General features: G+C 48.7%; 1 protein-coding gene across 1 annotated transcript in view; it reads right to left on the bottom strand.

Moving 5' to 3' along the window:
- The window catches only part of LOC144671543 (glutamate receptor ionotropic, kainate 5-like), a 484,710-nt gene that overhangs the window by 37,555 nt on the left and 434,229 nt on the right, over positions 1-12,926 (bottom strand). The gene's annotated exons all lie outside the window — the stretch shown is intronic.

Below are 12,926 nucleotides of genomic sequence, written 5' to 3'. Positions count from 1 at the left end.
TTTAGGGTCTGGACTCTGTGCTTGGGTTCTGGACTCTGTGCTTGGCGTCTGGACTCTGTGCTTGGCATCTGGACTCTGTGCTTGGGGTCTGGACTCTGTGCTTGGGGTCCGGACTCTGTGCTTGGGGTCCGGACTCTGTGCTTGGGGTCCGGACTCTGTGCTTGGGGTCCGGACTATGTGCTTGGGGTCCGGACTCTGTGTTTAGGGTCTGGACTCTGTGCTTGGGGTCTGGAGATGTGTTTGGCATATGGACTCTGTGTTTAGGATCCTCGTTCTCTGTTTAGGATCTGGATTCTCTTTAGCATCAGGCTCCATGTTTAGGGTCTGGAATCTGTATTTAGAGTCTGGACTCAATGTTTAGATTCTGGACTCAATGTTTAAGGTCTGAACTCAATGTTTAAGGTCTGGACTCATTGTTTAAGGTCTGGACTCAATGTTTAAGGTCTGGACTCAACTTTTAAGGTCTGGACTCAATGTTTAAGGTTTGGACTCCATGTTTTGGGTCTGGAATCTGTGATTAGGGTCTGGACCCTGTTTCTAGATTCTGGACCCTGTGTTTAGGGACTTGACTCTGTACTTAGGGTCTGGACTCTGTGTTCAGAATCTGGACTCTGTGTTCAGAATCTGGACTCTGTGTTTAGGATCTGGACGCTGTGTATAGGATCTGGACTCTGTTTTATGGGTCTGCACTCTGCTTTATGGATCTGGACTCTGCTTTATGGGTCTGGACTCTGTTTTATAAGTCTGGACTCTGTATTATGGGTCTGGACTCTGTTTCCTTCGGTCTGGACTCGGTGTTTAGGATCTGGACTCTGTTTAGGATTTGGCTCCATGTTTCAGGTCTGGACTCCATGTTTAGGGTCTGGACTCCATGTTTAGGGTCTGGACTCCATGTTTAGGGTCTGGACTCTATGTTTAGGGTCTGGACTCCGTGTTTAGGGTCTGGACTCTGTGTTTAGGGTCTGGACTCTGTGTTCTGGGTCTGGACTTTGTGTTTAGGGTCTGGCCTCTGTGTTTAGGGTCTGGATTCAGTGTTTTGGGAACTGGGCTCTGTGATGAGGATCTAGACTCGGTGTTCTAGAACTGGACTCTTTGTACATGTTCAAACTCTATATTTGGGTCCTGGCCCTCTGTTTAGGATCTGGAATCTTTGTTTAAGACCTGGATTCTGTGTTTAGGATCTGGACTCTGTGTTTAGGGTCTGGACTCTGTATTTAGGATCTGGGCTTTGTGTTTAGGGTCTGTGCTCTGTGTTTAGGGTCTGTGCTCTGTGTGTAGGGTTTGGACTCTGTGTTTAGGGTCTGGACTCTGTGTTTAGGGTCTGGACTCTGTGTTTAGGGTCTGGACTCTGTGTTTAGGGTCTGGACTCTGTGTTTAGGGTCTGGACTCTGTGATTCGGGTCTGGACTCTGTGATTAGGGTCTGGACTCTGTGATTAGGGTCTGGACTCTGTGATTAGGGTCTGGACTCTGTGATTAGGGTCTGGACTCTCTGTTTAGGGTCTGGACTCTCTGTTTAGGGTCTGGACTCTGTGTTTAGGGTCTGGACTCTGTGTTTAGAGTCTGGACTCTGTGTTTAGAGTCTGGACTCTGTGATTAGGGTCTGGACTCTGTGATTAGGGTCTGGACTCTGTGTTTTGGGTCTGGACTCTGTGTTTTGGGTCTGGACTCTGTGTTTTGGGTCTGGACTCTGTGTTTAGGGTCTGGACTCTGTGTTTAGGGTCTGGACTCTGTGTTTAGGGTCTGGACTCTGTGTTTAGGGTCTGGACTCCTCTGTTTTTGGGGTCTCGACTCTGTGTTTAGGGTCTGGCATCTGTGTTTGGGGTCTGGACTCTGTGTCTGGGGTCTGGTCTTTGTGTTTAGTGTCTGGCCTCTGTGTTTAGGGTCTGGATTCAGTGTTTGGGAACTGGACTCTGTGATGAGGATCTAGACTCGGTGTTCTGGAACTGGACTCTTTGTACGTGTTCAAACTCTGTGTTTGGGTCCTGGCCCTCTGTTTAGGATCTGGACTCTTTGTTTAGGACCTGGATTCTGATTTTAAGATCTGGACTCTGTGTTTAGGGTCTGGACTCTGTGCTTTGGATCTGGACTCTGTGTTTAGAGTCTGGGCTCTGTGTGTAGGGTTTGGACTCTGTGTGTAGGGTTTGGACTCTGTGTGTAGGGTTTGGATTCTGTGTGTAGGGTTTGGCTTCTGTGTGTAGGGTTTGGACTCTGTGTGTAGGGTTTGGATTCTGTGTGTAGGGTCTGGACTCTGTGTTTATGTTCTGGACTCTGTTTTATGGGTCTGGACTATGTTTTATGGGTCTGGACTCTGTTGTATGGGTCTGGACTCTGTTTTATGGGTCTGGACTCTGTTTCTTTGGGTCTGGCGTCGGTGTTTAGGATTTGGACTCTGTTTAGGATTTGGCTCCATGTTTAAGGTCTGGACTCCATGTTTAGGGTCTGGACTCCATGTTTAGGGTCTGGACACCGTGCACTGGGTCTGGACATTGTGTTTTGGGTATGGACTCTGTGCTTAGGGCCTGGCCTCTGTGTTTAGGGTCTGGATTCAGTGTTTGGGAACTGGACTCTGTGATGAGGATCTAGACTCGGTGTTCTGCAACTGGACTCTTTGTACGTGTTCAAACTCTGTGTTTGGGTCCTGGCCCTCTGTTTAGGATCTGGACTCTTTGTTTAGGACCTGGATTCTGTATTTAGGGTCTGTGCTCTGTGTTTAGGGTCTGTGCTCTGTGTGTATGGTTTGGACTCTGTGTTTAGGGTCTGGACTCTGTGTTTAGGGTCTGGACTCTGTGTTTAGGGTCTGGACTCTGTGTTTAGGGTCTGGACTCTGTGTTTAGGGTCTGGACTCTGTGTTTAGGGTCTGGACTCTGTGTTTAGTGTCTGGACTCGGTGTTTAGGGTCTGGACTCTGTGTTTAGGGTCTGGACTCTGTGGTTAGGGTCTGGACTCTGTGGTTAGGGTCTGGACTCTTTGTTTAGGATCTGGACGCTGTCTTTCGAATCTTGGCACTTTGTTTAGGATCTGGATACTGTGTTTCGAATATGGACCCTGTCTTCGGGATCTGGACTCTGTGTTTTGGATCTGATTTCTGCATTCGGGATCTGGACTCTGTGTTTAGGGTCTGGACTCTCTGTTTGGGGTCTGGACTCTGTGTTTGGGGTCTGGACTCTGTGTTTAGGGTCTGGATTCAGTGTTTGGGATCATCTGTGATGATGATCTGGACTCGGTGTTCTGCAAATGGACTCTTCGTACTTGTTCAAACTCTGTGTTTGGGTCCTGGCCCTCTGTTTAGGATTTGGACTCTTTGTTTAGGATCTGGATACTGTGTTTCGAATATGGACCCTGTCTTCGGGACCTGGACTCTGTGTTTTGGATCTGATTTCTGTATTCGGGATCTGGACTCTGTGTTTAAGGTCTGGACTCTGTGTTTGGGGTCTGGACTCTGTGTTTGGGGTCTGGACTCTGTGTTTGGGGTCTGGACTCTGTGCTTGGGTTCTGGACTCTGTGCTTGGCGTCTGGACTCTGTGCTTGGCATCTGGACTCTGTGCTTGGGGTCTGGACTCTGTGCTTGGGGTCCGGACTCTGTGCTTGGGGTCCGGACTCTGTGCTTGGGGTCCGGACTCTGTGCTTGGGGTCCGGACTATGTGCTTGGGGTCCGGACTCTGTGTTTAGGGTCTGGACTCTGTGTTTAGAGTCTGGACTCTGTGTTTAGAGTCTGGACTCTGTGATTAGGGTCTGGACTCTGTGATTAGGGTCTGGACTCTGTGTTTTGGGTCTGGACTCTGTGTTTTGGGTCTGGACTCTGTGTTTTGGGTCTGGACTCTGTGTTTAGGGTCTGGACTCTGTGTTTAGGGTCTGGACTCTGTGTTTAGGGTCTGGACTCTGTGTTTAGGGTCTGGACTCTGTGTTTAGGGTCTGGACTCCTCTGTTTTTGGGGTCTCGACTCTGTGTTTAGGGTCTGGCATCTGTGTTTGGGGTCTGGACTCTGTGTCTGGGGTCTGGTCTTTGTGTTTAGTGTCTGGCCTCTGTGTTTAGGGTCTGGATTCAGTGTTTGGGAACTGGACTCTGTGATGAGGATCTAGACTCGGTGTTCTGGAACTGGACTCTTTGTACGTGTTCAAACTCTGTGTTTGGGTCCTGGCCCTCTGTTTAGGATCTGGACTCTTTGTTTAGGACCTGGATTCTGATTTTAAGATCTGGACTCTGTGTTTAGGGTCTGGACTCTGTGCTTTGGATTTGGACTCTGTGTTTAGAGTCTGGGCTCTGTGTGTAGGGTTTGGACTCTGTGTGTAGGGTTTGGACTCTGTGTGTAGGGTTTGGATTCTGTGTGTAGGGTTTGGCTTCTGTGTGTAGGGTTTGGACTCTGTGTGTAGGGTTTGGATTCTGTGTGTAGGGTCTGGACTCTGTGTTTATGTTCTGGACTCTGTTTTATGGGTCTGGACTATGTTTTATGGGTCTGGACTCTGTTGTATGGGTCTGGACTCTGTTGTATGGGTCTGGACTCTGTTGTATGGGTCTGGACTCTGTTTTATGGGTCTGGACTCTGTTTCTTTGGGTCTGGCGTCGGTGTTTAGGATTTGGACTCTGTTTAGGATTTGGCTCCATGTTTAAGGTCTGGACTCCATGTTTAGGGTCTGGACTCCATGTTTAGGGTCTGGACACCGTGCACTGGGTCTGGACATTGTGTTTTGGGTATGGACTCTGTGCTTAGGGCCTGGCCTCTGTGTTTAGGGTCTGGATTCAGTGTTTGGGAACTGGACTCTGTGATGAGGATCTAGACTCGGTGTTCTGCAACTGGACTCTTTGTACGTGTTCAAACTCTGTGTTTGGGTCCTGGCCCTCTGTTTAGGATCTGGACTCTTTGTTTAGGACCTGGATTCTGTATTTAGGGTCTGTGCTCTGTGTTTAGGGTCTGTGCTCTGTGTGTATGGTTTGGACTCTGTGTTTAGGGTCTGGACTCTGTGTTTAGGGTCTGGACTCTGTGTTTAGGGTCTGGACTCTGTGTTTAGGGTCTGGACTCTGTGTTTAGGGTCTGGACTCTGTGTTTAGGGTCTGGACTCTGTGTTTAGTGTCTGGACTCGGTGTTTAGGGTCTGGACTCTGTGGTTAGGGTCTGGACTCTGTGGTTAGGGTCTGGACTCTTTGTTTAGGATCTGGACGCTGTCTTTCGAATCTTGGCACTTTGTTTAGGATCTGGATACTGTGTTTCGAATATGGACCCTGTCTTCGGGATCTGGACTCTGTGTTTTGGATCTGATTTCTGTATTCGGGATCTGGACTCTGTGTTTAGGGTCTGGACTCTCTGTTTGGGGTCTGGACTCTGTGTTTGGGGTCTGGACTCTGTGTTTAGGGTCTGGATTCAGTGTTTGGGATCATCTGTGATGATGATCTGGACTCGGTGTTCTGCAAATGGACTCTTCGTACTTGTTCAAACTCTGTGTTTGGGTCCTGGCCCTCTGTTTAGGATTTGGACTCTTTGTTTAGGATCTGGATACTGTGTTTCGAATATGGACCCTGTCTTCGGGACCTGGACTCTGTGTTTTGGATCTGATTTCTGTATTCGGGATCTGGACTCTGTGTTTAAGGTCTGGACTCTGTGTTTGGGGTCTGGACTCTGTGTTTGGGGTCTGGACTCTGTGTTTGGGGTCTGGACTCTGTGCTTGGGTTCTGGACTCTGTGCTTGGCGTCTGGACTCTGTGCTTGGCATCTGGACTCTGTGCTTGGGGTCTGGACTCTGTGCTTGGGGTCCGGACTCTGTGCTTGGGGTCCGGACTCTGTGCTTGGGGTCCGGACTCTGTGCTTGGGGTCCGGACTCTGTGCTTGGGGTCTGGACTCTGTGCTTGGGGTCTGGACTCTGTGCTTGGGGTCTGGACTCTGTGCTTGGGGTCTGGACTCTGTGCTTGGGGTCTGGACTCTGTGCTTGGGGTCTGGACTCTGTGCTTGGGGTCTGGACTCTGTGCTTGGGGTCTGGACTCTGTGCTTGGGGTCTGGACTCTGTGCTTGGGGTCTGGACTCTGTGCTTGGGGTCTGGAGATGTGTTTGGCATATGGACTCTGTGTTTAGGATCCTCGTTCTCTGTTTAGGATCTGGATTCTCTTTAGCATCAGGCTCCATGTTTAGGGTCTGGAATCTGTATTTAGAGTCTGGACTCAATGTTTAGATTCTGGACTCAATGTTTAAGGTCTGAACTCAATGTTTAAGGTCTGGACTCAATGTTTATGGTCTGGACTCAATGTTTAAGGTCTGGACTCAATGTTTAAGGTCTGGACTCAATGTTTAAGGTCTGGACTCAACTTTTAAGGTCTGGACTCAATGTTTAAGGTTTGGACTCCATGTTTTGGGTCTGGAATCTGTGATTAGGGTCTGGACCCTGTTTCTAGATTCTGGACCCTGTGTTTAGGGACTTGACTCTGTACTTAGGGTCTGGACTCTGTGTTCAGAATCTGGACTCTGTGTTTAGGATCTGGACTCTGTGTATAGGATCTGGACTCTGTTTTATGGGTCTGCACTCTGCTTTATGGATCTGGACTCTGCTTTATGGGTCTGGACTCTGTTTTATAAGTCTGGACTCTGTATTATGGGTCTGGACTCTGTTTCCTTCGGTCTGGACTCGGTGTTTAGGATCTGGACTCTGTTTAGGATTTGGCTCCATGTTTAAGGTCTGGACTCCATGTTTAGGGTCTGGACTCCATGTTTAGGGTCTGGACTCCATGTTTAGGGTCTGGACTCTATGTTTAGGGTCTGGACTCCGTGTTTAGGGTCTGGACTCTGTGTTTAGTGTCTGGACTCTGTGTTCTGGGTCTGGACTTTGTGTTTAGGGTCTGGCCTCTGTGTTTAGGGTCTGGATTCAGTGTTTTGGGAACTGGGCTCTGTGATGAGGATCTAGACTCGGTGTTCTGGAACTGGACTCTTTGTACATGTTCAAACTCTATATTTGGGTCCTGGCCCTCTGTTTAGGATCTGGAATCTTTGTTTAAGACCTGGATTCTGTGTTTAGGATCTGGACTCTGTGTTTAGGGTCTGGACTCTGTATTTAGGATCTGGGCTTTGTGTTTAGGGTCTGTGCTCTATGTTTAGGGTCTGTGCTCTGTGTGTAGGGTTTGGACTCTGTGTTTAGGGTCTGGACTCTGTGTTTAGGGTCTGGACTCTGTGTTTAGGGTCTGGACTCTGTGTTTAGGGTCTGGACTCTGTGTTTAGGGTCTGGACTCTGTGTTTAGGGTCTGGACTCTGTGATTAGGGTCTGGACTCTGTGATTAGGGTCTGGACTCTGTGATTAGGGTCTGGACTCTGTGATTAGGGTCTGGACTCTCTGTTTAGGGTCTGGACTGTGTGTTTAGGGTCTGGACTCTGTGTTTAGAGTCTGGACTCTGTGTTTAGAGTCTGGACTCTGTGTTTAGAGTCTGGACTCTGTGTTTAGAGTCTGGACTCTGTGTTTAGAGTCTGGACTCTGTGATTAGGGTCTGGACTCTGTGATTAGGGTCTGGACTCTGTGTTTTGGGTCTGGACTCTGTGTTTAGGGTCTGGACTCTGTGTTTAGGGTCTGGACTCTGTGTTTAGGGTCTGGACTCCTCTGTTTTTGGGGTCTCGACTCTGTGTTTAGGGTCTGGCATCTGTGTTTGGGGTCTGGACTCTGTGTCTGGGGTCTGGTCTTTGTGTTTAGTGTCTGGCCTCTGTGTTTAGGGTCTGGATTCAGTGTTTGGGAACTGGACTCTGTGATGAGGATCTAGAGACGGTGTTCTGGAACTGGACTCTTTGTACGTGTTCAAACTCTGTGTTTGGGTCCTGGCCCTCTGTTTAGGATCTGGACTCTTTGTTTAGGACCTGGATTCTGATTTTAAGATCTGGACTCTGTGTTTAGGGTCTGGACTCTGTGTTTTGGATCTGGACTCTGTGTTTAGAGTCTGGGCTCTGTGTGTAGGGTTTGGACTCTGTGTGTAGGGTTTGGATTCTGTGTGTAGGGTTTGGCTTCTGTGTGTAGGGTTTGGACTCTGTGTGTAGGGTTTGGACTCTGTGTTTAGGGTCTGGACTCTGTGTTTAGGGTCTGGACTCTGTGTTTATGTTCTGGACTCTGTTTTATGGGTCTGGACTATGTTTTATGGGTCTGGACTCTGTTGTATGGGTCTGGACTCTGTTGTATGGGTCTGGACTCTGTTTTATGGGTCTGGACTCTGTTTCTTTGGGTCTGGCGTCGGTGTTTAGGATTTGGACTCTGTTTAGGATTTGGCTCCATGTTTAAGGTCTGGACTCCATGTTTAGGGTCTGGACTCCATGTTTAGGGTCTGGACACCGTGCACTGGGTCTGGACATTGTGTTTTGGGTATGGACTCTGTGCTTAGGGCCTGGCCTCTGTGTTTAGGGTCTGGATTCAGTGTTTGGGAACTGGACTCTGTGATGAGGATCTAGACTCGGTGTTCTGCAACTGGACTCTTTGTACGTGTTCAAACTCTGTGTTTGGGTCCTGGCCCACTGTTTAGGATCTGGACTCTTTGTTTAGGACCTGGATTCTGTATTTAGGGTCTCTGCTCTGTGTTTAGGGTCTGTGCTCTGTGTGTATGGTTTGGACTCTGTGTTTAGGGTCTGGACTCTGTGTTTAGGGTCTGGACTCTGTGTTTAGGGTCTGGACTCTGTGTTTAGGGTCTGGACTCTGTGTTTAGGGTCTGGACTCTGTGTTAGGGTCTGGACTCTGTGTTTAGGGTCTGGACTCTGTGTTTAGGGTCTGGACTCTGTGGTTAGGGTCTGGCCTCTGTGTTTAGGGTCTGGACTCTGTGTTTAGGGTCTGGACTCTGTGCCTGGGGTCTGGACTTTGTATTTAGGGTATGGACTCTGTGTTTAGGGTCTGGCCTCTGTGTTTAGGGTCTGGATTCAGTGTTTGGGAACTGGACTCTGTGATGAGGATCTAGACTCGGTGTTCTGCAACTGGACTCTTTGTACGTGTTCAAACTCTGTGTTTGGGTCCTGGCCCTCTGTTTAGGATCTGGACTCTTTGTTTAGGATCTGGACGCTGTCTTTCGAATCTTGGCACTTTGTTTAGGATCTGGATACTGTGTTTCGAATATGGACCCTGTCTTCGGGATCTGGACTCTGTGTTTTGTATCTGATTTCTGTATTCGGGATCTGGACTCTGTGTTTAGGGTCTGGACTCTGTGTTTGGTGTCTGGACTCTGTGTTTGGGGTCTGGACTCTGTGTTTGGGGTCTGGACTCTGTGTTTGGGGTCTGGACTCTGTGTTTGGGGTCTGGACTCTGTGTTTGGGGTCTGGACTCTGTGTTTGGGGTCTGGACTCTGTGTTTGGGGTCTGGACTCTGTGTTTGGGGTCTGGACTCTGTGTTTGGGGTCTGGACTCTGTGCTTGGGGTCTGGACTCTGTGCTTGGGGTCTGGACTCTGTGCTTGGGGTCTGGACTCTGTGCTTGGGGTCTGGATTCTGTGCTTGGGGTTTGGACTCTGTTCTTGGGGTCTGGTCTCTGTGCTTGGTGTCTGGAGATGTGGTTGGCATATGGACTCTGTGTTTAGGATCTTGATTCTCTGTTTAGGATCTGGATTCTCTTTAGCATCAGGCTCCATGTTTAGGGTCTGGTATCTGTATTTAGAGTCTGGACTCAATGTTTTGATTCTGGACTCAATGTTTAAGGTCTGGAGTCAATGTTTAAGGTCTGGAGTCAATGTTTAAGGTCTGGAGTCAATGTTTAAGGTCTGGACTCAATGTTTAAGGTCTGGACTTAATATTTATGGTCTGGAGTCAATGTTTAAGGTCTGGACTCAATGTTTAAGCTCTGGACTCAATGTTTAAGGTCTGGACTCAATGTTTAAGGTCTGGACTCAATGTTTAAGGTCTGGACTCAATGTTTAAGGTCTGGACTCAATGTTTAAGCTCTGGACTCAATGTTTAAGGTCTGGACTCAATGTTTAAGGTCTGGACTCCGTGTTTTGGGTCTGGAATCTGTGATTAGGGTCTGGACCCTGTTTCTAGATTCTGGACTCTGTGTTTAGGGTCTGGACTCTGTTTTATGGGTCTGGACTCTGTTTTATGGGTCTGGACTCTGTGTTTAGGGTCTGGACTCTGTGTTTAGGGTCTGGACTCTGTGTTTAGGGTCTGGACTCTGTTTTATGGGTCTGGACTCTGTTTTATGGGTCTGGACTCTGTTTTATGGGTCTGGACTCTGTTCTATGGGTCTGTACTCTGTTTTATGGGTCTGGACTCTGTTCTATGGGTCTGTACTCTGTTTTATGGGTCTGGACTCTGTTTTATGGGTCTGGACTCTGTTTTATGGGTCTGGACTCTGTTTCTTTGGGACTGGACTCGGTGTTTAGGATCTGGACACTGTGTTTGGGATCTGGAATCTGTGTTTAATATCTGGACTCTGTGTTTAGGATCTGGACTCTGTGTTTAGGATCTGCACTCTGTGTTTAGTATCTGGGCTCTGTGTTTAGGGTCTGGGCTCTGTGTTTAGGGTCTGGGCTCTGTTTTTAGGGTCTGGGCTCTGTTTTTAGGGTCTGGGCTCTGTGTTTAGGGTCTGGGCTCTGTGTTTAGGGTCTGGGCTCTGTGTTTAGGGTCTGGGCTCTGTGTTTAGGGTCTGGGCTCTGTGTTTAGGGTCTGGGCTCTGTGTTTAGGGTCTGGGCTCTGTGTTTAGGGTCTGGACTCTGTGTTTAGGATCTGGATTCAGTGTTTGTGAACTGGACTCTGTGATCAGGATATAGAATCTGTGTTCAGGACCTGGACTGTTTGTACATGTTCAATCCCTGTGTTTGGGTCCTGGCTCACTCTTTAGGATCTGGACTCTGTGTCTAGGATCTGGACTCTTTGTCTAGGATCTGGACTCTGTGTCCGGGATCTGGACTCTGTGTCCGGGATCTGGACTCTGTGTCCGGGATCTGGACTCTGTGTCCGGGATCTGGACTCTGTGTCCGGGATCTGGACTCTGTGTCCGGGATCTGGACTCTGTGTCCGGGATCTGGACTCTGTGTCCGGGATCTGGACTCTGTGTCCGGGATCTGGACTCTGTGTCCGGGATCTGGACTCTGTGTCCGGGATCTGGACTCTGTGTCCGGGATCTGGACTCTGTGTCCGGGATCTGGACTCGGTGTCCGGGATCTGGACTCTGTGTCCGGGATCTGGACTCTGTGTCCGGGATCTGGACTCTGTGTCCGGGATCTGGACTCTGTGTCCGGGATCTGGACTCTGTGTTCGGGATCTGGATCTGAGTTTGGTAACTGGACTCTGTGTTTAGGGTCTGAACTCTGTATTTAGAATCTGGATTCAGTTTTTTGCAACTGGACTCTGTGATTATGATCTAGACTCTTTGTTCAGGACCTGGACTCTTTATACGCATTCAAACTCTGTCTTCGGGACCTGGCTCTCTGTTTAGGATCGTGACTCTGTGTTTGGGAGTTGCACTCAGCGTCTAGATTCTCCAAGATTAAGGTCTGGACTCTGTGATTAGGGTCTGGGTCCATTCTTAAGGTCTGGACTCTGTGTTTTGGGTCTGAACTCTGTGTGTAGGAGCAGGATTCAGTGTTTGGGAACAAAAAACTGTGATTATGATCCAGACTCTTTGTTCAGGAAGGACTTTTTTAACGTGTTCAAACACTGTATTCGGGAGGTTGCTCTCTGTTTAGGATCTGGACTCTGTGTTGGGAATCTGGACTCTGTGTTTAGGATCTGGACTCCGTGTTTGGGATCTGGGCTGTGTTTGGGATCTGGACTCTTTGTTTGGGATCTGGACTCTTTGTTTGGGATCTGGACTCTTTGTTTGGGATCTGGACTCTGTGTTTGGGATCTGGACTCTGTGTTTGGGATCTGGACTCTGTGTTTGGGATCTGGACTCCGTTTTTTGAATCTGGACTCCGTGTTTGGGATCTGGACTCCGTGTTTGGGATCTGGACTCCGTGTTTGGGATCTGGACTCCGTGTTTGGGATCTGGACTCCATGTTTGGGATCTGGATGCCGTATTTTGGAACTGGACTCTGTGTTTGGGATCTGGAGTCTGTGTTTAGGATCTGGTCTCTGTGTTTGGAATCTGGAATCTGTGTTTGGGATCTGGAATCTATGTTTGGGATCTCCGTGTTTAGGATCTGGACACCGTGTTTATGGCCTGGACTCCGGGTTTAGGGTCTGGATTCCGTATTTAGAGTCAGGACTCTGTGTTTGGGATCTGCACTCTGTGTTTAGGATCTGGACTCTGTGTTTAAGATCTGGACTCTGTGCTTAGGATCTGTACTCTCTTAAATGTCTGGCTCCATGTTTAGGGTCTGGAATCTGTGTTTAGGATCTATTTCTGTGTTTAGTATCTGGAATCTCTTTAGTGTCTGGCTCCATGTTCAGGGTCCGGGATCTGTGTTAAGGGTCTGGACTGCAGGTTGAGGGTCTGGACTCCATGTTCAGGGTCTGGACCACATGTTTAGGGTCTGGACTCCATGTATAGAGCCTGGATTCAGCTTTTATGATCTGGACTCTGTGTTTAGGATCTGGACTCTGTGTTTAGGGTCTCGGCTCTGTGTGTAGGGTTTCGAATCTGTGTGTAGGGTTTGGACTCTGTGTGTAGGGTTTGGACTCTGTGTGTAGGGTTTGGACTCTGTGTTTAGGGTTTGGACTCTGTGTTTAGGGTGTGGACTCTGTGTTTAGGGTGTGGACTCTGTGTTTAGGGTCTGGACTCTGTGTTTAGGGTCTGGACTCTGTGTTTAGGGTCTGGACTCTGTGTTTAGGGTCTGGACTCTGTGTTTAGTGTCTGGACTCTGTGTTTAGGGTCTGGACTCTGTGTTTAGGGTCTGGACTCTGTGGTTAGGGTCTGGACTCTCTGTTTAGGGTCTGGACTCTGTGTTTAGGGTCTGGACTCTCTGCCTGGGGTCTGGACTTTGTATTTAGGGTCTGGCCTCTGTGTTTAGGGTCTGGATTCAGTGTTTGGGAACTGGACTCTGTGATGAGGATCTAGACTC

The sequence above is a fragment of the Cetorhinus maximus genome, chromosome 33 (assembly GCF_964194155.1).
Source record: "Cetorhinus maximus chromosome 33, sCetMax3.hap1.1, whole genome shotgun sequence".
NCBI classification, from domain to species: Eukaryota; Metazoa; Chordata; class Chondrichthyes; order Lamniformes; family Cetorhinidae; genus Cetorhinus; species Cetorhinus maximus.
The sequence above is the reverse complement of the archived record's forward strand: the minus strand, read 5'-3'. Positions and strand labels throughout refer to the sequence as shown.